This window comes from Cavia porcellus, unplaced genomic scaffold (genome assembly GCF_034190915.1).
Source record: "Cavia porcellus strain 051 isolate PalLab524CR breed Dunkin Hartley unplaced genomic scaffold, mCavPor4.1 scaffold_3, whole genome shotgun sequence".
Lineage (NCBI taxonomy): Eukaryota > Metazoa > Chordata > Mammalia > Rodentia > Caviidae > Cavia > Cavia porcellus.
In genome coordinates, this window is record NW_026947486.1 from 102,529,020 (window position 1) to 102,553,691 (window position 24,672).

General features: G+C 41.5%; 1 long non-coding RNA gene across 1 annotated transcript; it reads right to left on the reverse strand.

The window, feature by feature from the left end:
• Window positions 1-7,551: 7,551 nt before the first annotated feature.
• Window positions 7,552-14,210, reverse strand: LOC134475376 (uncharacterized). The gene is made up of 2 exons (XR_010046482.1): window positions 14,043-14,210; window positions 7,552-7,955 (listed from the first exon to the last, which is right to left on the reverse strand). It is a non-coding gene; the product is annotated as an uncharacterized LOC134475376 (long non-coding RNA).
• Between the last annotated feature and the right edge of the window lie 10,462 nt (window positions 14,211-24,672).

Consider the following 24,672-nt stretch of genomic DNA (forward strand, 5'->3'; position numbering starts at 1 on the left):
CTTTGTTAGATGTACATCTTCTAATGATCCCCCGCTCTCCATGCCTGTGCTTGCAGCAGCCCTCACAACAGCAATGAATTGTGTAGGTGGCAAGTATTATTAGGCCCATGTACAGGTGGAGAAAGTGAGGCACAGACAAGGCGGAGTGAGGTGAATCAACAACCTGGCTTACTCTGTACTTTGGTCAACCTGCCACTCATCGAGTGCCTACTTTGTACGAGGCATCATTCTCAAGCTGTGTCAAACATTCAGACACGTCTCAACTTGGTTGGCTCAGGACTTAAAGAGGCTTCCCTGACGGTGTAGAAGCTGCACCTGGGCAGTCCACCATAAATGATGGAAGCTGGGAAGACCAGAGTCCTTCCGGTAACACTAGGTGTGCAAGAGGGGTGAATTTCCTGGGAAGAATGAAAAGGAGTTTTGTGAGTGGTTTGTGACCACCCATCTCCCTAGGGGCCAATCAGCAGGTTGCCTTCCCCTGCATTATCTCACTGGGTCTCCACAATTCTTGAGGCAGGCAAAATCTTCATCTCAAAAAAAAAATGTTCATTTCCCTTAGGCTGATGAGCCTAAAGCTCATTGACTTGCTTGTGGGGGACCACAGAGCTACTAAGTGATAGAACCACTTGGACATGAATCACTTAGGTCAACCTCAAGCACCTATATTTCAAGTTGAAGACAAGCCCCTGACATGTTGCAGCACTCAGGCAGAGCACCGGCTTGCTGTCACCCTTCACAGACCAGAAGGCTTACTCGACTTGAGCCATGCACAGTCATCAATGGCATCTATAACTGCATTAACTGCCAAAGCACTTGAGACATGTGTAATGAGTGAATGCAGGAATAACATTCATAGGGAAGTCACTTAAAGCATGTTTAAAGTCTTCTCCTGTGAAGCAATATGTTAGAGAGATTCTAATAATAGCTATAATTTGTAAGTTCCCAAACATAAACAGGTGGCCTTTGACTAACCGGAAAGTCAGCTTCCCCAAGAGGGTTTTGTCTGATGTCTGGAGTGTGGGCTTGCTTGCTTCTGCTGTCCTTCCTCCACGTGAAGTGACTGGGCAGCATTCGATGACAGGGACGCTACTGATAAGTCCAGCTGCTGGGCTTCTTACCTGGGCTCTCCAACCCACTGACACTGCAGCCCTGCGTAAGCTGCTCCATCTCCAGGTACCTCCATGTCTCCATCTGAGTGTGGTTAACTGAGTTCTTACGTGCACAGCACTTAAACAGAACCTGGCATGCAGTGAACACTATATGTAGGTTATTATACTGCTTCAAGCAAAAATTGTAAACCGGCTCATGGATGAGCTCCAAATAGACAAAGCAAAAGCAGCAGGCTAAAAGTTACAACAGCAAGTGAAGACTTCTGTACACTGAGTTTTTTTCTGTTTCCACTGTTTGTTGATGAGCTCCGGGAGTCAGATTGTGGCCCACCAGAAGCTCTGTGCTGTGACCACCAAACCCCAGAATTGCCCACCTCTGCCTTCTAGAAAGTCTGGGTAGGTGACTCAGCACTCACTTTCTAATTCCCCCATGGTACCCCAAACCCGAGGCCAGCCTGAACCACAACACGGGGTGACACTTCAGCGTCTCCTGGGAGGCCTCTCTTACTCCTTTTTTCAGCTTCTTCCTCCTCCAGTTGTCCTAGCTGCACAGTGTCCTTGCAATGGCCCCGAAGCACAGCGTGTCCTGCAGGGAGACTTCCCTAAAACTGATGACCTAGGATGACCTTCCCTGAATGGATCCCCATTGAGCAAAAACTACCCAATGAGACTAAACCCACATTCAAAAAAGAATCCCCTCCTTAAAATAGCTTCCTATTCTTTGATAGTGCACTGTGGAGCTGATTCAAGACATTGCTGTTAACCAAATGTAGTGGCACACACCTGTAATCCCAGTTCTCTGGGAGGCTGAGGCAGGAGGATTTCAAGTTCAAGTCCAGTCTAGGGAATTTAGTGACTGAATCCTGCCTTAAAACTTTAAAACATACATAAAAATACTAGGAATGCTCCTCGGTGTGAAGATTCTGGGTTCAGTTCTCCTGTGCCACACAAAAAGAGACATTTTTGTCACCACCACAGGAATCACCACAGGGACCCAATCACCACCATCCTCTTACCAGGTTACCCTTGAGCTATGTCCTCTATTTTTTAAAGTCAGTTGTAGCAAACCACTTCTTACTTAGAAGCATCTGAATAAGAAGTCTTAATAGCTCCACTTATGTACTTGGGGAAATATGTGATATATATATATATATATATTTTTTTTTAAATAGTCTGTTACTATGCTTTCTTTGACTTTAACAGAGCTGGGCAACTTTCTATTAGAAATTTCTAATGAATAAAAAAGGCATGATTGTCTTGATTGACAGGACTACATAGCATTGGTAAAATACAACATTATTTCATACACTTGGAGAGTTTCCATGAAACCTTCTCCTGCTCTTAAGAAATGTTGGATTTAGTGCAGGTAAAAACATTGGGTGCACAATTTTAGGATGGAACTGAAGGCAGTTTCTCCTTGCCACCTGAGTGTTCTCACTTAAAAACTCTTCTCACTTCACTGGGCAGCCTATGCTTAGCTTTTTTCCTATGCTATCTGCTCTTCTCTCCAGGACCCACCCACCTCACATACATATCAGATGCTCATCCTTATCTGCTGTAGAAATAAACAAAGACTACATGCAATGGGTTGAACTGTGCCCCATTCATGCATTGAAGTTCTGATCTACAGTGCCTCAAACAATGACCTTATTTGGAAATAGGGTTGTTTCTTGCATCATAAATTAGGATGAAGTCCAAGTGGGGTAGAGTGAGCCCTTAATCCAACATATCTCTTATCCTTATAAAAAAAAGGATTAATCTGAAAGTCAGGCAAACACACACACTTAAAATACTACGTGAAGATGATGGCAGAAATTGAGATGATGTATTGACAAGCTAAGAAACACCAAATATTGCCAAGAAGCCACCAGAAGCTTAGAGAGAGACAAGAAACAGATCTTCCATTGGCACTTTCCAAAGGAACCGAGCTTGGTGGCATCTTGATTTTGGATTTCTAGCCCCCATTATTGTGACATAATAAATTTCTGTTGTTTGAATCATGAAATTGATGGTGCTGTGTTATGGTAGCCTTAGCAAATGCGCTGGTACCTCGGTTCATGAGCAATTTTGTTTGTGAACAATTCAGCAAAATTTTGGCAAAATCCGGCAAAATTTTGTTTTTGTTTGCAAACTCTGCCTCAGGTGACACACACAACCGTGGCCATCTTTCCCACACCAGCACAAATGTGACCATCTCTTCCAGAACTGTGGAATAAATTAACTTTGTGAACTGAGGTACCACTGTACACCTATTCTCCCTGGCTAGACAAGGTGATCAGATATCCAAGTTTTGAATGACCTGGATATGACAAGGGACCAGTTCTCCTGGGGGAAGTCCTCAACAGGACAAAAAGACTCCAGGGTCTACGGGCCCATTTACATAATTGAATGGGAAGTAGCTAATTTAGCCGGCAGTGATTACACCATTGCTACAGTCAAGCACTCTGGCCCCAGGAGTCTGTGTTGTGATTCAGTTCACAGGTGATGAGGAAGCTAAGGGAGGTATACCCATTTGTGAGTGTCCTTCCCTTAGTAGCACTGTCCACCCAGTCTGGGGTCCGTAGTGACAGAAGGACTGGAAACAAGGTCTGGGCTGTATCTTAGGCTCAGGGAAAGCCTAAAATGAAAAAGAACTCCTAACCCTATGGCCAGTGTGGAGAGGGAAAGACCCTGTTTGCGAGCCTTACCTTCTAAATCTTGCTTATAAGAACCTTGAACAAATGACTGAACCTCTCAGGGCTTCTTTACCTTTAAAATAATGGCTCACATCCACTTCCTTCTAAAGTAGGGTTTCTCGAGGTGGCTCAGCACGGACCACTTGCAGAGTAATCATCTGGCATAATTGTTCCTTCCCCAGTCTACTAGGCCAGAATCTCTAGGGTCTAGGGTCGGAGTTTTAGAGTCTGCGTTTTTAACATGCTGCATTGCTCTAAGACTTTTTTTCAGGGGAACATTTCACAGGTCTGTGCTCTACTGTCCAGTCTGCCCTATCCCCACCATCTGTTTAGAAGTAAGATCACTGTCCTGCCTGGGCCTCTTGTTTTCCGGTTGGTGATGTCCTCAGGTGCTTTCTAACCATAGAAGCTGTATTGCCACTTCCCGCAAAGGAAGACACAGCAAGGAGAAAATAAAAAAATAAAAGTTTAGTGGGGAATAATTTTGAAACTACTAGCTTATCATAAACTTTTGATATTGCCTGGCTTTTAATTTTCCAGAACCTGTTTGTCCCTTATGAACACAAACAATTGGCAGGTAGCCTCACTCAAAATTTCCTTGAACTAGTTCCTTTGACCAAAAGAGAAAACAAAAAGAAGGAAAAGAAGAAAGAAAAAGAAAGAAAAGAAGCAACAACAGAGCGAAGGGTAAGTTCACTAATTATTTGAGTCCTATCAAACATCACATAATTGCTTTAATATCAGCATTTCGGCCTTTCCTGCTTAAGGTCTTTCCTTGGGTTTGCAAATAGGAGTTTGAAAAGAGTCCTAATACTGACTGTGCTTTCTTGGTAATGTCACAAAAATTTCCAACCACAGAACAGGTCTCCGTTTGAGTCAGACTAAGTAGAGAAAGACTAATGGCTGTGGACAAAACTACTGAAATTTTTTTTTGAGGAAGCCATATAAGTTGTTCAAATGGGAAAATGTCTTTTTGCAGTGGTGGAGAACAATCTGTCACCCTTTAGCAACGAACAACCCAGGACCTATTTTAAAAGGAGAGGAAACACCAAGAGCTTCCATGACTCCCTCTCATGGGCCCAGGGAATGGTTGAACAATGCTCCCATAAGCCCTTCTGTGATACCTGGCTTCCACAATCTTTCTGTAATTAAAAGTGTATGCTCTGATTTTCAGTTGATATGGGATTGCTCTCATTAGAGTGTCTGGGTTGACACCTCAAGGAAAGCTGCTTATTTCAACAAATCCAGGACAACATTGATCAAAGTCAACAGCTCACAAACAAATATGTTCTTGGGCTCATATGAAAACATACTATAAAGCCAGGCCGAGTAAGGAGGATCACAAATTTTAACCAAATCTGAGCAAGTTAGTGTCTTATGGAGATTGTGTCTCAAAATTTTTAAAAAGCCTCTGGGGATATCAAAGTGTGAATACCCTGAATTCAACTCCTAATGCCAAAACAAAAGAAAATACTATACAATTATATAGCTATACAATTAGTTAGAAAATCACAAAAGAATAATTTTGAGAAAGCTGGGTTTTGGCCCAAGAGGTGGCACCTTGTTTAGAAGTCAGAATAACTATTAGCAGACCTAAAGCTACCTAATTTCCAAATATCTCTTTTCACTTGAGAATACATTGGTGCTGGCAATATTTTGTTTCCTGAGCTCTGGCAGCCAAGTATGAAGATTTCCTTGTATTAGGAACATGCTTTTTTCGTGGAATCTGGGATACTAAAAAGAAATCATGTTAACAAAAGAGGTTCATAATGCAAATGAGTTGGACTGCTAATGTTTATGCAGATCATAAGCACAAATGATAAGTTTCAAAATTTCCTAAGCATTTACTGGTCTCTATGTAAAACTTAATCTTGGAGGTTTTCAGTAACATGATAAAATGCAGTACTAGGGAGTCTAGAGTCTGGGTGACACACCCATCAGCTGAGCCACTTAGTGTTAGAAAGCTTCTGGAATCTTCTCACTTGGTTACCACAGGGGTGGCTGTAAACCCACCAGAGCACACTCTCCAGTAAACCAACCAACCAGATTAAAGGGGTGAAGGAGAGAGTCCCACACATACAACCCCCACATTTACGTTCCTGAAATACCTCCTTAGCTGAGGGTAGCTCATATAGGTACAAAATCTGAATTTGGAGGTGGTAGACCTAGGCCACTGAAAATGTCACACCCAGTTGCAATGCTCGTGGGCTGTCTAGACTAGCGATGGCGAATCCGTTAGAGCTTTTGGTAATAATAAATAGCCAGCTGACACATGTACATTCGAATTGCCACCACTGGTCTGGACAGTCATGAATGCTGCTCATGTTTTGGGGATCTAACTTAAGGACCTATGAAGAAATTACTTTCTCTTGGAGAAAAAGCAGATGGTCTTTGAGGGTCTAGCCATATCTTAAGCTTCTTATCCCTATACTTATTGCAGAGGTATAGGAGAAAAGCCACAATTTTCATACCTTTATGACATCATTGAAATAGTGGTTATTAAAATATGAAATGGTGTAGAAAATGTTTATTAGGACCAGCTAGGTAATGACAGAAGGATGCAAACTTTATATAGATTCTGTAATTACTACCCCAAAAAATTATATGAGAAAAAGACTAGAAGAAAATGTTACAACGGCTGTTAGGGAAGTTTTTTGAGTTATTATATTCTCTCTCTGTCTCTGTCTCTGTCTCTGTCTCTCTCTCTCTCTCTCTCTCTCTCTCTCTCTCTCTGCAATAATGTTAACTTGTATACCTTCTTCAGAATTTTATGTAAAACAGGAGTTTCTCTGCAGTTATCGTAAAACCAAGTTCCCAGGTAGAAAGCATGAGTTGATTTTTCCCCCTGCCTAACCCAATCTTCCACAAACTAAGAATCTCAGTGGGGTGAGCAATTCTTCATCCTGAAAAGTTTGCTTAGGAGAGGGTTTCACCTGGGCTCCCAGCTCTCAGTGACTAGGCCCAAAGAAACTCTGAGTCACTCCACAACACAAACGATCAGCCTCAGCCCCTTGTCTTCCTTTGAGCTGAAGTCCCCATCTACTGTGTCTTTACATGTGCCTGGCAGACAGCTGGTTCTCAAGGAAAAGAGACGATACAACTTTCAGCTCTGTGAGGATGGACTTGAAGTAGGGAAGAGGAGATAGAGTATGCCAGGTGCAAAATCCCTCTGCTTCCTAGGAAAGATGACCTTTGTGGCTAACATTTGCCACTTTAAGTCTTCCCCGCAGGTCAAGTAAGTCACCAGACTCACTAAAATATTTTTATGGGGGCTACTTACAACATTGACAGAAATGAATCTCGAATGCACAATAGAAACAATTGTGTGGTTTTTTTTCATTGAAAAATGGGGAGTAAAAGTACAAGGCAGCAAAGATGGGTGACACCTCTTGCTTGTTCTGCAAATCAGCAACTAGTTGTGGAGACAAGAGGTAGCTAGTGCCTGTTGCTATACAATGGAAGTAAGTGCCCCATGAATGGAAGCGAATTCTGGGGCTACCGGAATAACTTCTGAAAAATACTCTGGCAATCTCTGGGTTTTGGAGCCCTCTTCATTCAGTGACTAGCTTTTGGTGGTTGGTGGTAGTAAAAAGTGCCTCTGAGAGCCACTGTTAAAATCAAGTCATTCATTTACAAAATCAGTTCCTAAAAGTGACAATTTTGGAAACAAATTTAAAAATGTTCAAATATAAAGCAGCATGTTCAATAAGCAATGTGTTCAGGGATAAAAAAGTGTAGAGGGACTACATAGTATGATTCCTGCAATATATACTGTACATACTTATGCTTTTATTGTGACACAGAGACGAAGACAGAGACAGAGAGAGAGAAAGAGAGTGACAGAGACAGAGACAGAGAGAGAGATAGCGAGACAGAGAGACAGAAAGAGCCAGAGAGAGACAAAGAGACAGAGAAATAGAGAGAGAGAGAGACAGAGACAGAGAGAGACAGAGAAAGAGACACAGAGAGAGAATGCAAGCTGATGAGTCTCGAAGGAAATACTCCAAAATGTTATCAGTGATTATCTTTGAGTTGCGGTGCTTTTTGTTTCCTTCTTTATATTTTTCTGCATTTTGACGTCTCCCACAATGAATGCTTATCACTTTTCTCATCAGAAAACCAGAGCTCCATCAGGCATGGGTTGGTGAAACACTCTGAAATGTTCAGCTTTCTGTGAAAATAATAAAAGAGGTTTAAGAACAATTTGCAAGAAATATCTGGCTAATTGCAAATGAATTCTTAACCGAAGTTTGGCTTGCATGAGGTGGATTTTTTTTTTCCATTGAGACCCACTGGGCAGTCATATTCTCCCACACACTTGCTCTCCCATCTCAGATCTTGACAGATCACCCAAAGTCTAAGTGATCAGGAGCTGAGGACCTAAATGGATGGCCAGCACATCACTGGGTGGGACATGGCTGTGGAGGTTGCTGTGGGTCTCTGGGGCTTAACAGAGAAATTTGGACTTTAACCACATTTGCTCAAGTATCTTCTACCATAGTGAGAGCCATTATAGTACAGAGGTTAAAATCACAAACACAGGTATCAGGATTTTCCTCTTCTTTGCATTGCTTATTGGCTTGGCCAAGTAACTTGACTCTTTCCTGCTTTGGTTCCATCTCAGAAGTTGCTGCTGGGAGCTGCCGATAAGATAAAGCACCTCAAATCCTTAGCCTGGATGAAGCATGTAAGTACCCCAACCATGTTAGTCTCATCTTGTTTCCTTTGCACTCTAATCCATAGTTGGAAGGTGTAAAATGTGGGAATCACAAAAACAGTAATATAAGGCATTGATGGGAAAAAGATAGCATTGTGGGGTGTGTTCTCTAAGCATCCCAAGAAACACAAGTGTCCTATATATAAGGACAGTCCCAGCTGTGTGGTAGATGGCTGAGTTGCCATAGAAGTTTAGGTGAAAAGAGCCATCTGGGGGACTTCCTGGAGGCAGCACAGCTGGAGCTGGCTCTAACAGTAGAAAGCGTTGCAAGTGAGGTGAACAAAAGCCAAGGTATAGTGGAAGCAATAAGAATGCTGAGCTGTTGGACTGAACTAATACTTCGTTACAGTGGTTCTTTGTGTATAGACTACAAGACCAGCAAACTCTCCTTTTGGTCCAACCACTCGTCCCAGTTTACATCTAAGAAAATTAAGACACAGAAAGGGAAGACCACACCATCACACAACTGGCCAGGAACACAGCCAGGATCTCAGCTTCCATCTTCTGATTCCCTCTGGGGCCAAAAGTATGGCACTAACCTGAGAGAGACTTGGGGACAGGAAATTCTGCATTAATCAAGACTGAGGTGAGAGGATAGGCGGGGGACTGGGCATGGCTGATAAAGGGGACAGGGTTTCTTTCTGGGGGTGATGTTCTGCAATTTAATAGTGACGATGGTTGTAAGACTGTGAATACGCTGCAAGTTATCAAAATCTGCATTTTCAATGGATGGCTAGATAGTACAGTACAGAAATTATACCTCAATAAAGGTATTAGGAAAAATCCTGAGTGGAATTATTCTGGGTTCTGGTCCGGAATAGGGAATCAGTCACTGGGAAAAGAATTGGGCTAGCAACTGGCAAAACAGTCCAAGAGTAAAAGTTCTGGGTGACTTGGAGGCAAGACACTGAATTTACCCTCTGAAGTTGTTAAATTTGGCCTTACATATCACGTCTCCCCTTCCTCTCCTCACTCAGGATGCCCTTGATCTCTTCATAAACAGGTCAGGTCACATGGTAACCTTGGGTTGGAGTGCCAGGTGTAGGTTCCATGTTCTGGCAAAGAGCTGCAGCTGGGGGTGGGAGACCCTGTGGCAGGGTCCTGCAGTAGAGAGGAGAGGTTTGAGGTAGCAGCCGCACTGCCTCTGGACACCAAACAAAACGTTTGGATGCTCTCCTGAGGATATGCTTTACAGCTTCCTGCAACTTTTTGTGAAGTCACAAGGGTTCCTTCTGCTTTTTTTTTTAATATAATGGGAAAGTTTTGGCAAATCAAAACAGATACGTTAGCTGCCCACTGTGGCACACACCCGTAATATCCCAGCATTCGGGGAATTGAGGCAAGAGGATCGCAAGTTTGAGGACAGCCTGGCAGCCTGGACTTGATAGTGAGACCATCTCTTAAAATCACCAAAAAAGTTCATGGCTGCTTTTCTTTAGTTCTTTCTATTTTTTCATTCATTAATTTTTTCATTGATTCTACAAATATCCAGGGCCTGTATCCTTGCGGAGTTTATGCACTAGTGGGTGAAAGAAAGATTAGCTATGGCATTACTATGATAGTCAGGATTCTAACATGGTCCCCAAAATTCCAACCATCTTTTGAAGATGCCTTGTATAATTCTTTCCCCTTTGCCCATGGACAGGATCTGGGAATGATGGAACATTACGCCATTGATCAGGTTTCAGAGGAAAGAAGTGTGTGACTGTCTTTAAGGTTCCAAATCAGTTGCCTTAAATTATTTGAAAGGGAAGTTGTCTTGGAGTGGACTTTTCCATTTGATCACTAGAAGCAACTGTAAGATGAAAACTGGGACAAATGGGACAGAAAGGAGATGCATGGTGCCATGTAGGTCCACAGTGGGAGAACTGAGATAACACTAGCTAACACTTATAGTAATGAAGGTTGTTTTCCAGGTGCCATGCCAAGGCCTCTCACTTTCATAGCTGATGGGGTGACAGCGTGGTGGACACAGTGGCTTGCCTAATGTTGTGTTCTTAAAGAATGCTCAGTAGGATTTGAGGGCACACAGCACGGCTGTGCTTCTGAGGGTCAGGTCACATTGACCATTCCTGAAAAAGCCTCCTTTGTGGGGGTGACATTAGAGAGGAAACTAGGAACTTGACCGTGACCCATCTTCCATCTTTTCCCTTTCTTTGGTTTCTGTGCTAAATCTCAGTCCTTATTCTTCTGACCCTCCCTTGCTTCTCATTTTTACTTTTATCTAATTTTGAGATTCCCCCATGGTTGGTTATTTGCTCTATGCTCTTTTTTCTGGTCTGTCTTTCTCTCCATGAACACATTTAGTCTAATGAATAGTCTTTTATAACATTAAGGAGCCATTCAGTTACATTTCAGCCATGAATCAAAGCTGATTTCAGATTCAAATAACATGTACAACAATTTGTGTACAGCCAGTGTCTAAACCTATTTTCTGTTGCTATACTGGATAGCACACTGAGTAATCTATAAAGAATAGGACTTTATGGAGCTCATGTTTCTGAGGACTGAGAAATCCATGATCTGGAAGCTGCATCTTACAAGAGCCTTCTTTATGGTGAGGACTCTATGTGGTCTTGAGACTGTGCAGGACATCATGGGGTGAAACAGAGCATCTAGGCCAGGTCTCACCTTCCCTTCATATAATGCCACAGTCCTACTGGATTGAGGCCCCACCCTTATGGCTTTATTTAACCTTAACTATCACTTAAAGTTCGCACCTCCCATACCATATCTCACAGTGTTTAAATTTTAACAAGTGTTTTGGTGGAGCCACTCAATACATAGTAGCTAGAAAAGAATTTTGCAACTTGGAGTAAAATGCCTATTATGTCAGTTTCAATCCTAGCTACCTAATAGGATCACCTGGAAAAGTGTTAAGTGATATTTTACATAGCATATTTTCTTTCTTTCTTTCTTTCTTTCTTTCTTTCTTTCTTTCTTTCTTTCTTTCTTTCTTTCCTTTCTTCCCTTCCTTCCTTCCTTCCTTCCTTCCTTCTTTCCTTCCTTCCTTTCTTCCTTTCTTGTTCTTCCTTTCTTGAGACAGGGTCTTGCTATGTAGCCCAGCTGACCTCAAATTCATGATCCTTTTGCTTCAGAGTCCCAAGTGCTGGAATAAGGCCTTTACCATGAGGCCCAGTGCATCACATTTTCAGTAAATGTGTGAGACTGATAGGCACCTTAACTTTTTATGTTCTTTGTCAGATTTTGATATCAATGTCATGTGGCTTTGGTTTAAAAGGAGGAGTCTGATTTTTTTCTGTTCTAGAACATTTGAAAAATATCAAAATTACCTCTTCTTTGGAAGTTGAAAGAATTCATGCATTCACGAAACTGTCTGAACTGGATAATGTTTAGAAGAGTCGGCGATCTACAAATGTTCTTAATTTACTCCACAGTGGTTTACACCAGCCCAAGGAACCAAGTGAGGGGCTGAAGACATTTGTTTTCCTCTCAGGTTGTTTTTGTCCTTCCTATTCATTTATTCATTAGTGATAAACGTGGGGGTTAAGGGAATCCCCCACAGGGTTCGCTGAAATAAACTTGACAAGAGACAGATCAACAAGAGAAGAAACATACAAGTATATTAGTGTGCACAAGAGCTACACAAACTATGAAACTCAGAGAAGGGCTAAGTAGTTAGTTTAATCCTTCGGATGTCACAGCTGACCTTAGAGACACACACGAGCTCTTCTTACACCTTATTAAAGGGTAAAACCCGACCCACAACCTCCATGGGTGGGGTTAACCATTTTGTTCATAGATGAGAGAGATACAGGGGATGACAGGTGATTTCAGCAGGATAGTAAATGAACAAGACCAGAGAACAAACAATAGTTTGCAGAAAGGTCTGTCTGGATGTGGTGCTCTACTTTAGTTTTCTCTCTTGCAATATGAGTTTTATCTTATCTGGTTAATGAAATTTCAGTAGAAGATTGGAAGACAATTGTGTTCCTTTGTGGGATCCTGTCTTCAGATAGGTAACGGAAATTCAGGAAACCACCACTCCCTGCCTTTGTGGGGGCTGGGGCAGGAAGAAAGCAAAGGAAGGTCAGAGGGACTTTGGTTCTGTGACAGCTTCTAAGGCCTTCTGGTTTTGTTTTTTACATTTGAAACGGTCAGCATACCAAAGAGCCATGTTTTCATGTATTGTTTTCTGAACCCCAAAATATCTATATCTTTACCTCCTAAAACTTCTTTCCTAATTTCGTACCCAAGTCTGAATGATTTCCAAAGTATCACTGACTTTTTCTGGGGCCATGTGTTTGTGCACGTCATGGGTATCTCATACAAATTCATTGCACATTTGAGTTCAAATGTTTTGGACTTTCTAAAATCCATATTCATTTTTCTTCTGTTTCCTTTGTTTCCTCTTTCCCAGCTTTTTTTTTTTTTTTTTTTTTTTGTCTTTTTCGTTTTTAATGGTACCAGGGATTGAACTCACGACCGCACACTTGCAAGGCAGGCGCTTATGCCGCTGAGCTAAATCCCCAGCCCCTAAACGGTCTTTTGTTTTGTTTTGTTTTTTTTCTTTCTCAGCTATTGAATCAGGTTCTTTGTGTTAGGGGAGGTAGCTGGGGCCACAGAATTAGGTGAGGGGGTGGAAAGAGCAGAAAACTTTATTGGGAATTAAATTTTCCCTGTCTGGCCCCCTCCCACCCAAAAAGGCCCGCTGTTCTTCCGGGGTATGGTTCGAGCCTGCCATTCTAGAATGTTCCACAGTGCAACTATTTCTTTCCTGCAGAGGTCATGAAATGTAGATTTTGGCTTTCCGGTCTTGCTCAAAGGTCTTCGTTTCAGTGAAATACCAATCCAGAAGCTACTTTGAAAAGTGTCGTATGCAGTCCCCAGCCTCGGTTTAGGAATAACTTGTGCAAAAGCCACAGTTGCTCTTCTTCACAAAACCTCTTCTGTGGTTTTCACACATCACTGCTAACCCGAGCACAGTCTTTCCTCTTTCTTATAGCACTAAGAGAAAGTATTAGCACTAAGTCAGCTCTGTTCACATTTCCGGTTTCAGAGGAGCTAACTCTGAAAATGCAGTCATTTTCACTGTTCGCATGCTCTGTGAAGGACAGTCCCAAATCCCACCCCACTAATGGCAAATTCTTCCATCTCCTAAGCTTCAAATAGACATTCTGCCCCCAGTGCAAGTGGATTTTAAGATAGGTTTTTGATAAGAAGCTGGAGAGAGGAAAGGAGCACTGCAATCAGCAAAATGCATTAATTTTCTGGTTCAGCTACATGAGTGAGATTCTAGACTGGTACTTTGTATCTAGTGGCCCTGTGTGCTGTAAAGCCTAACGGCTCGGAGTATGGGTATGTTAGAAAGGAACAACACCCTCATGGTTCCCTTCCATGTAATGCAAAGGTTCTGGAAGACTTACTTCACCAGAGCACACATGCTCTGCCTGGATGCAGAAATGCATGAGCTCTTGGAATAGTTTGCTATCAAAACTGTATCCCTCCCCTTATCTAGCAAAATTAATCAGAAATGGTCCCTATTAAAACAGTGGTGTTTTTTAAAGGCAATTTTCTTACCTATAATTAGTTGACTCTTAATCCTCCTTATACCTCCGCTTTGTGTCCTAGGATATGTGGAGAAGACCATGGCTGGGGAGGACTGTGAAGTTCTAAGAGGTCCCCAGAGCTCTGCTCCCTGATCCCAGTCCTCTGAGAGATCTCCAGCCCTCTTTGCCCTTGTGGAATTCCCCAGCTTCCCTCCCTCCGCCAGTTCTTCTCAGCAGAGAGCAGCCAACCTGAACCCTCTTAAGCAGGGGGAGGGGTGGCTTTAATGCTTCCTGGCAAATTATTTCCCAGGCAGCTTTCCCAGGAGGATTTGGACTTGAAATAAGAGACCGAGTTAAGGAGTCGATCCCGCTGCAGGAAAGCCTGTCCTCTGGGAGATGTGGACACTTCCTTGTGGCAAGATGCCACCTGCATGGGGACATTATCAGGTTGTCTTTAACAGAAGCTGTGGGACCTGGGGATTGAGCCAGAGTAGCAGGAAGGGGAAGAGGTGGGCTCAACACTCTTCTGTGTGCTCTGTCCCATCTCCTTTTTCCCACTTGTTTCAGGTTGAAAGGCCCTGGGTTTTCCCATCAAGATCTTGCTTTCTGGACGTTTTTACAATCCTTGTCCTCTCTAAGCTGCTTCACCCACCTTCCCAACCATGTTGTCTCTCCAGGTGTTTCTCTGAGTGTTTCTTGATGTGTCTTCTCCCTCATCCCAGGACTAAATCTTTCTGAGGATGACAAGCTCATGTATTCACAGAGCCTACCCTCCCATTGCCCCTTGATCTTTTTTCTGGATGGCAATATTTGGAGGCAAGGAGCCCTTTCCAGCCCCACCACATGGAAGCCTCCTCATAGGCCGGCCCTAGAAATCGGCTACTGCTTGCGGAGGGGCAAACGTTAGGCCATGGATAGAGAGAGATTGGGAAGAGAACTAGCCCGAACCCCTTGGCAGCTCTGCTGCCTTTCTGGAGCAGATGTCAAGATCACGACTTATCATATGAGACTATGGAAGAGGTGCAGCTGTCTGAGCCTCAACTTTCTTATCTGGCAGAGGGGTATCAAGAGAAACAGACCGATGTATATTGACATATGCACTTCAAACAGTACCAAATGCTAGGTAAGTATATGCTTCTATTATTATCTATTCTTGTCCCTGCTGGGGCTTTTAGGCATTCATTCTTAGATTCAGCTTCATGAGTTAAAAGTTGCTTGGGACAGTTTCACTTGGAAAGGTTCTACAAGTGTAGAAATTTTCTGTGCTCCCCTCTCTTCACATGACCATTGTGTGTGTGTGTGTGTGTGTGTGTCTATATTCAAATTTGCTTCTTCTTATAAGGATACCAGTCATTGAATTAGAGCCCACCCTATTAATTGAACTAATTGCACCAACAGTGGCTCTGTTTTGAAGTAAAATCACATTCATTTGTTCCACATGGACTCGAATTGGGGCCAACAGTATTCAACTCTGTAAAAGCGCCATTCCCACTGACTATCTGAAATTGCTTCATATGCAGTTGGTTCCCCCATGATAGAAAAGAGCTCTCTGGGCACTGGTGACCCTGTAACCTAAGGGGCACGAGGACATTCTGCTTTTTCTAGTCAGATAATACCTTGATGTCAAATCCCAGGCTCTCAGATGTGCTCTTTGTGGGAGCGGTTCCAATCTGACATGGCGCAGTTCACTATGGGACACAGTGGAGAAAACAAGGTCTCAGCTCTGTGTGTTCACAGGGGAACATCTGTGCCACAGCATCTCTGGGAGATCACAGGAATCATTATCTCCCAATCAGCCTGGGAGCAAAAATTAACCCGGCTGCCTAAAATGGAGATTGGTACAGATGATTTGTACCTACCACTCACAGGCACTTTGAGGACACACTCAGTTTATGCTCACAAAAGTGGAAGTGTGAGAACATCCTTTTTTACTAATATATTTGCACTAACAGTGTATCATAGGGATTCTTGGAACCCAGTAAATATATTTCTGTGCTGAAATATGTCTAACCAGTAATCCTAAACTTTTGGATGTAGCCCTTTCACTCTCCACCCCACTCCTATGGTCCCTGTGGTACATCTTATGCTAAAATATTAGCTTCCACTCAAATCTTACCACTTAATTGAGTCTCTTCACCTCCGTTTGCACCACCACCTCCCACCCAACCAGAAAAAGGCACCTCCTTCCCCTACTGTTTCCTTAAATCACATATAGACGTTGCTGGAAGCTCTTTGCTAAGCTCTGAGTCAGAGGCCTGGATAGTCCAGCTTCGGTTTTAATGAAGTGGCCCAAGAAGGAAATGCTAAGAGAGATGAGTACACAATGCACTCAGTGGGTGGCAGCTGATGTCACCTGGAAGAGCCAAGCTTTGCAAGAGGCAGCCTGATTCCTGGAAAAGAGCACTGGGTTGAAAGGCAGGAGACTAGGGTTAGTCTCAGCTCAGCCACTATTTTGAAGTATGACCTTGGCAAGACTTTGTTGTCTTTGAGCCTCAACTTTTCCATTTATGAAGTAATAGGGACAGCCACAAGAGACACTATGGGAGAGCTAGAGGTCTTCTGAGCCAGGTTCACACTAAGAACAACAGTCTCCTGTGAGGATACCCAAGTTAGGAGCATAGGGTTTCTTCCCAAAACAGGCTCCTAGCCCTGCCCACTGTCTGAGGTTGTCAGGAAACGTGTTTAAGAAAGATCAGAAGGGGACTGCTGGGATCTAGGAATCAGAATTAAAGAGGGCAGAATTTGGAGAAGGGGAGGGATAGAGGTGAGAGAGAGAGAGACAGAGAGAGAAACAGAGAGAGAGAGAGAGAGAGAGAGAGAAAGAGAGAGAGAGAGAAGTAGGACTAGGACTAGGAGGATTCCTGAACACTGGAACTAGAAGCTACTGTACTAGAGTTCTGGAGGCCTCAGTTGGGTGCATAAAGCAGGCTAAAACCAAAGCAAGGAAGATTTTAAAATGAATTAGAACCACACAGAAAAGTCTTAAATGATTGATCATGTCAGGCTGAGTTCTAAAGGAAAAATGAGTGCCAAAAATGTGCCTACCTATAAAGCACTTGATTCCTGACACTCTTAACCATGAAATAAAATGATTTTTTTTTACTCAGTCCTAATAGTCTATGTTTCACTTTAAAGTACCATTGGGGGAGCCTGGCATGCTATGCAAAACCCAGAACAAGGTTTTGTTACCAAATATGCAGGTTCAAGAGGAGAAAGAGGCTCTGAACGCTAGTGTCTGGGTGTTTATACATGTTATTTCCTGCAACTGAAATGGATTCTTGGAGCTATGGTGTTATTTCTTCCAGGAAGCCTTCCAGAACCTTCTCAGCTTTTCTTTCCCATTCTTCCCTCATATTCCCCATACCCCTGTGCTTCCCTATTGTGGTGCTTACATAGTACACTGTGGTCAACTCCTTTCTTCTCTATTTTTCTAATTAGCAGTTCTTTCTTTTTCACTATGGATCCCCAGATTGCTAAATGTTGGGAACATATTTGTTGGAAGGGTACTGTGTGCCAGCCACAAGGTCACAAAATTCCATAGGCAGTCTTGCCATAGGAAACATCAGTGGGAGAACATGTGGCAATTATATAGAAAGATGCCATGGGGACCGTGTATTTCTGCTACACACAGCAGCCAGTGCTAATGCCATACAAAGGCCATGACAACATCCAAGAGCACACTGATATCTAGAAATTCCTTCTAGAATTCTGTTGGAGGCAACATCCTCCTGCTCGGTCTAGGGGAGGGGAAGTAGCAGGGGGGGTAAAGGAACAAAATCTTTTTTTTTCTATTTTTGTATTTTAAAGATATTTTTAAAACAAAGCAATAGGATGTGGAGCAAAAATGACAGATAGATAATAGCTGACTACAGAGGCTCCCTGAGATAGTCAACTTAGAATTCAACATAATACAGAGGGAGCCCCAAAGAGAAGGAGATGAATTCTCTCATCCCAAGAAAAAACTAAGTTGAGAAGAACCAATCAAACATACAGTCCCAGTGCTATTATTGGAACAGCTAAAGGTTCAGTGCTGCTGCCACCGTGGGCGACTTGCTGAGTCGACCAAGGTCCTGCCGTTTCAACTCACTGGAGGTGCAGTCACATTGAGGTCAGGGGTCAGCCAGCCAAGGGGAGAGCTGAGCTGGTGGGAAGCCTGCATCGACCTGTGATGAGTGAAGGGAGTGGACCTATTCCACAGAAAGGGGGGCTCCAGCGAATGACATGCTAGGACCTGGCAGGACTGACAAGTACAAGGGGGCAGTAGTGACTTCAGTTGTTCCCTTCCCAAATGGGATGGGTGGAGTGAGCTTGGCCTGGGTCACATGACCTGGCTGAGACCCAATAGGTTATCCAAAATCAATTCCCTACAACATCGGAAAACACTAGCGCAGTGAAGTTTGACTGACCCGAAGGTTTGACTCAGCAGTTAGACTGACCTGCAGGGTCACAGGCTGCGCTCAGTAATACAGTGCAGGCCACAGCAGCTTGACTGACCTGGAGGGGAAGAGCCAGCATATACTGTCCTTGTCTGCAACTCATTAGCACATGGTGGTAGGAAGGGTCATCTAGCCAGTGCTTCAGAAGAATTGTAATCAGCAAAGAAAGAAACTGGGTCCTCCTAGAAGAAGCAAAAAAAGATGGGCGGAGGAAGCAACAACAAAAAGTCCCCAGGTCCCAACTCTGAGAACATTGACCCAGGACAGGTAAATACAAAGGAGAATGAGAACAGCAAACATGCAGTAGCAGACACAGTGCCAGTGGACATAAAGAGATATATTCGGGACCTCTAGACGAGTTCAAAAGTGAAATATTTAGCCAAATAAAGCAAGATACAAGAAGATTAATAAAAGACATACTAAGCACCCCACAAGCAGACACAGATGGAAGAAGTGAGGAACTCAAACAAAGGAGAGAACCATTTGATGAAAAATATAAAAAATATAGAATACATGAAGCAGATTCAAAGAGGTCACCAGGAAATTAAAAACTCTATGGAAAGATGGCAAATCTGCTTGAAAGAAACTAAGAATAGATTATTTAAACTGGAGGACAATTTCGCAATGTGGGAGCATGAAAGGAAAAACTTTTTAAAAATAACAAGGAAATAAGCAGTAACAATACAAAGGCTAAAAGACAACAAGAGGATCTATAATTTGAGAATAAAGAATGTGAATGAAGAAGCAGGGGTACAAACAAAGGAACTACAAAGGTTATTCACAGAACTAATTAAGGAAAACTTGCCAAACATAGGAAAGGGAAATGATATTCAGATGTATGAGACATACAGAACTCCAGCCACCTACAACCAAAACAGAGCTACACCCAGGCATATAATAATCAAGATCCCAGAAATTCAATGTAATAACAGAATATTAAAAGCTGTTAGAGACAAGAAACAGATCACCTATAAAGGAAGGCCCATCCAAATAATGGCAGATTTCTTGACACAAACCATCAAGTCAAGAAGAGCCTGGAGCAAAATATTCCAAGCCCTGAAAGAAAATAACCTCCAGCCTAGATTGATACACTCTGATAAGCTGTCTCTAGAAATTAATGGAGAAACAAGATGCTTCCAAGACAAAGAGGAACTTGGGAAATTCACAACCACCAATCCAACTCTACAGAGAATACTGCAGGGCATTCTAGAGAGAGAGAAAAGTACTAGGACTCCAGGAACAATGGCAGAGAGGCCTCAATGAATGGAGCAGAAAACTGAATGAAGAAGATAAGCAGACAAATGATGGCAAAAAAGAGCGTAATAGAAATGAGGCAGAGAAGATTTTCTTCAAAACTGATATGATTGATAGTATCAAGTCTGAGAGTACAGGCAACTACACTGAAGATGACAAGACTCTATGATACACATTCTGGTTTGATAACTGCTGGTTTTTGAAGTTCTATACTGTATAAAACATTGTGTTTTTATTAATACTGTTATGTACTGATATATTCAATTATACTATGTCTGATGATATGGCTGATTCTATTGGAGGCAACAAGAGACAACACAGGAAGCATGGTAGAACTCTTTGTACAATGGTCTTATATGTTTATTTCATTTCATGTATTTATAGGAATATGTTTTGCTTTGCCTTGCTTTGTTTTGTTTCTCCCTCTAATGTAGAAAGGATAGAAATACATATTAAGGCTCATACATGTGTGGAATCTATAAACAGTTTATGAGAACTGATCTTATGACACATGATGAAATGAACAGACACTTTGAAGAAAAAGAGACACTAAAGTACCCAGTGCTGATCCTGGAGTGTCATAATGTGACACCCAGCAGTAGTATTATTCTTTGTTCAGAGGGATATTAGCCTTCTTGGGTTTATTCAATCTCAACATAATTGAAGATACGGATAACTGCATGTATGTTTAAGTGTATAGGATTGATAATCATATTTCTAAGTTTTTGTTGGATAGTTGAACAGAAATGTTTGCAGTCTCACTGTTTGAATCCCCACTTTTGTATCTTGAACAACTATTTGTAAGAGGACAGTATGCAAAGATCTACTAGGGATTTCTTACTGTTTATTTTTTTTTGAATGTATGTATTATTTCTACCCATTTTCTGTTTTGTTTAGTCTTTCTTTAAATAAAGTTTTTAAAAACCAAAGCAATAAAAACAATATAGGATTTCAAAACAAGATGATAGGAAATTAACAATGGTCACTATATTGTTATTTTCAAAATGGTTGCTCAGATTACATGACACAGGCATGCAAAACAGATCAAACAATCCAAGCACTCAGTTTCTTTCCATGAACTAATAGAATTGGTACTACAACCATCTTAGCTATCATATATATATATATATATATATATACACACACACACACACACACACACACACATATATATATATATATATATATATATATATATATATTCCTTTCTTGTTTTATGTTTTTCCCCATCCCAGGTGTACTTTCCTTTTGAGCAGTTTCTTTCCTTTTCACAATAAAGGAACAGAATCTTGCCTATAAGGCACAATTCTGGGAGAAAGAGAAGACATTAGGCCACTGACTACTTCAAATACACTTTCCCTCACCCTCTTCTCAGATTTTTCTGAATAGCAGAGAGAACATATTGATGTGCATTTACTGTTTCAGGCACAGAAAAGATAGCATTTATGTAATTTTCTCATGTAATGCTCTGGACTACCCTATGAGGCAGAAACTGTTACTATCCCTGATTTATAGACAAACCAACTGGGGCACAAATAGGTGAAATAATTTGTCTACGATCTCACACTACATAAAAGAGTCTAGAATACCTGCTAACAAATTCTGGCTATTTATATCTCCCCAGTCTGCCTCTTAGAAGGATGGTATAACTCTAAATCCCTACACAGGTTAGTGGTACAATTATTTTCAACCAAGTCTTAAGAGAAAGATTGTGGAAGATCTTACTAGCATTGAGGGCACATGGATAGCAAATGAGCACATGCAAAGATACCTACATCATTAGCCAACTAGGAAATGCAAATCAAAACCACAATGAGATAATGCTACAGATAGTACTATTAGAATGACTAAGAAATAATAAAGACAACACCAAATTGTTGTAGTATAAGGAGCAACTGGAACTCTCAGTTGAATCTAATCTTTAGTGATAGGAAACAGAATAGTGATTATCTTTGTGAGAAGTGGGAGCAATTCAAAGGGATAAGAGGAACTTCTAAGATACTAGTAAAAGTCTATAATCTAGGTGATGTAGACCCAAGGAATGAGTGCCCTAACCTAGGCAATGAGTGTATCTACTTGATGAAAATTTACTAAGCTTTTGGGTTGTACATTTTCTGTTTTTAAAGGTTTATGTCAAGAAACTTGTCAGAAATAACTTACAATAAAGTTAAAATATACTCATTGTAAAATTGATGGAAAGATCACACAGGACATAGAACCAAAAGTAGAACTTTCTTCCCCATGCCACAGTTCTACTTCCCAGTAGTAGCCACTGTTGCCTACATTTTTGTCTATCTAAGCACATCAGTAAATACAGCCTTTTTCTTACACAAGTTGAGATTGAAGTCAAAGTACTTGTGAGTCAGAAACAAACTGTAGGCATTTGTCGGGAAAGTTTACCTTGGAGACTTGGTATCTGGGTAGGCAGCTGGTGGAAATGAAGATTGAGGATTAGAGCCACATTACTGAAACTAACGCTGAAACAAGATCAGCATTCCAAACACCCTGTCTTAGTTACTTTTCTTGTTGCTGATACTCAAATTTAAAGGAGGAAAGGTGTATTTAGCTCATGGTTTGTAGAGGTTCCAGCCCATAATCAGCTGGCTCCAAGACAAGGTGGCATGGCAGACAGGTATTGTAGAAGAGAAACAGTTCATGGTGGGAAGAAGGTAGCAAAGCAACAAGGCACAACCACAGTTCTCTCTAGCCCATATTTATAACCTTGAATCTTATGGTGGGTGGCACTCACACCCTTAATTCTAGCACTCTTGATCCTAGCATTGCACTGTGAAGCTCTTGATCCAGCCACACTCTAGATCCAGCCACCTCTGAAAAGTTCCCTCCTACAACCACATGAGGCTCTGGTGGGACATCTAGACACAGCCATAACCCACCTTCACTCACAATTGCACTCATTTATGCTGTATGTGACAATCCCCAACACTCCTTTACTCCTTCCTGACTCCCCCTGAGCTTATGGACTATCAGAATACATAGAGCCAATTAAAAGTCTTCTACAGAATTAAAAGCAGCAAAAGATTCCAGACTACAAAAGCCAAGGACAGCAGCTGGACAGTGAATATTGGGATTTGTCAGTGAAATGCTGCATGTCAGATTGCAAAGTTATGGCAGGTACCTCTGCTTCCAGGCAGCTTCTCTATATCATTTCTGTTCTACCCTCTGGCTGGTTAGGTGTTCCTCCTTAAAGTTCCCACAGAGTTCTGTGTTCACCGAGACTGAGGCATTTGCTACATGTTTTATAGTTGTCTATTCCTGTATTGGTCAGCTTCTCTGAACTGGGAGTTCCTGGCAAGGTGCACACTATCATTGGTGGTGCTGTTTTTTGGTTTGGTTGATTGCTTGCTTTTGTATCCCCAGGATATATCTTAGCACTGGGCTAGCAGCAGACACTCAGTGAATGTTAATTTGAATAAAGGAACTGATTCAAAAAAGGATGTGCTGACATTATTTTGTATGAATATGGTTAACAGATGCAGCATCCTGGAGATACCAAACATTACATCATTTTTGGCTTTCTTGTGCAGTGCCACTGGAGACTCTTACATGATACAACAAAAATCCTTAAGGCCAGATAAGATTTTTGCGTTGGAAGCTTTAAAATGTAATGGCCAGCTTTCAAGAGGGTGTATGACACAAATCATTTACTGTGCATTGATCTGACTGATGGAACATAGTAACTCTTAAAGCATCTTTCTTTGTGTGTGATGTGTTTAGAGTAACATATTTTTGGTCAATGTTAAAATTTCATATGAAGTTTTGCCTTGAAAATTTCATGAAAATATCTAGAAAGAATTGTAAAAATAAATAAGTATAGGGTTATTTGTTGTAGCATCTTAAAATATCATGATTAGAAACATAAATGTTCATCAGTAGGGTACTAGTTAAAGTAATGGTACATTATTCGTACAATGGAATACAGTACACCTTCTCCCATCCACAAAGAATCATTTTCAGTACTGCCAATGGATGTACTTAGTATGTTTTCTGTTGCTGCAACAGGATGCCTGACACTGGGTAGTTTATAAATAAAAAGGATTTATTTTTGTCTCATGGTTCTAGAGGCTGGGAAGTCCAAGATTAACTCATGGCAGAGAGGAGAAAGTGAAGCAGGAATATTTGAAAGAAATAGAACGTAAGTGGCCTTGCTTTATGACAACCCATTCTTGCAGTAACTACTACACTCTTGTGAGAGCAAAAACTCATGTGAGAAAGGCATTAATCCATTCATGAAGGTTCCACCTCCATAACTAAACATCTCCCACTATGTCCTACTTTTCAACTCTGCTGCATTGAGGAATTAAAATTCCGACACATGAATTTTGGGACCACATTCAAATCATAGCAGAACAGGCACCTACATATGCGATGCCTTCAGACTTATGATAAAGGTTGAATGATAAATCAGGCACAGTAAGAGATTAACAGCCATAACTAATAACAAGATAGCGCAAGTGTAGTAATACACTGTAATATATGAATTGTTGATTTCTGGATTTCTCTATTTAATATATGTGGAAAATTGTTGACCATGGCAACTAAACCTGTGGGAAGCAAAAGCATGTATAAGGGGAAATCACTGTACTATGCAATTGTAGAGAAGAATAAAGAGGCATTCTGCTGACATAGAAAAATCTGTGACATACATTGTTAAATGAAAAAACAAAGAAGCAGAATATTGTTTAAATGTGCATGAAAGTATTCTGTATAAATACATGAGAAACTGTCAACACAGGTTAACAAAGGGAAGAAGATGTGGAAAGAAAACTTTCCTGTGCATATTATTTTATATCTTTCACATGTTTAACCATATGAATATATCACAATACTTTGTCTGAAATATATGTAAAAAACAAAGAAAATACAAGAAGAAAAAGTGACATCAATATGACATAAATTTTGAGGAATACCTGGGAGGAAGAAAGGCAACAAAATTGAACTAACAGAGAAATC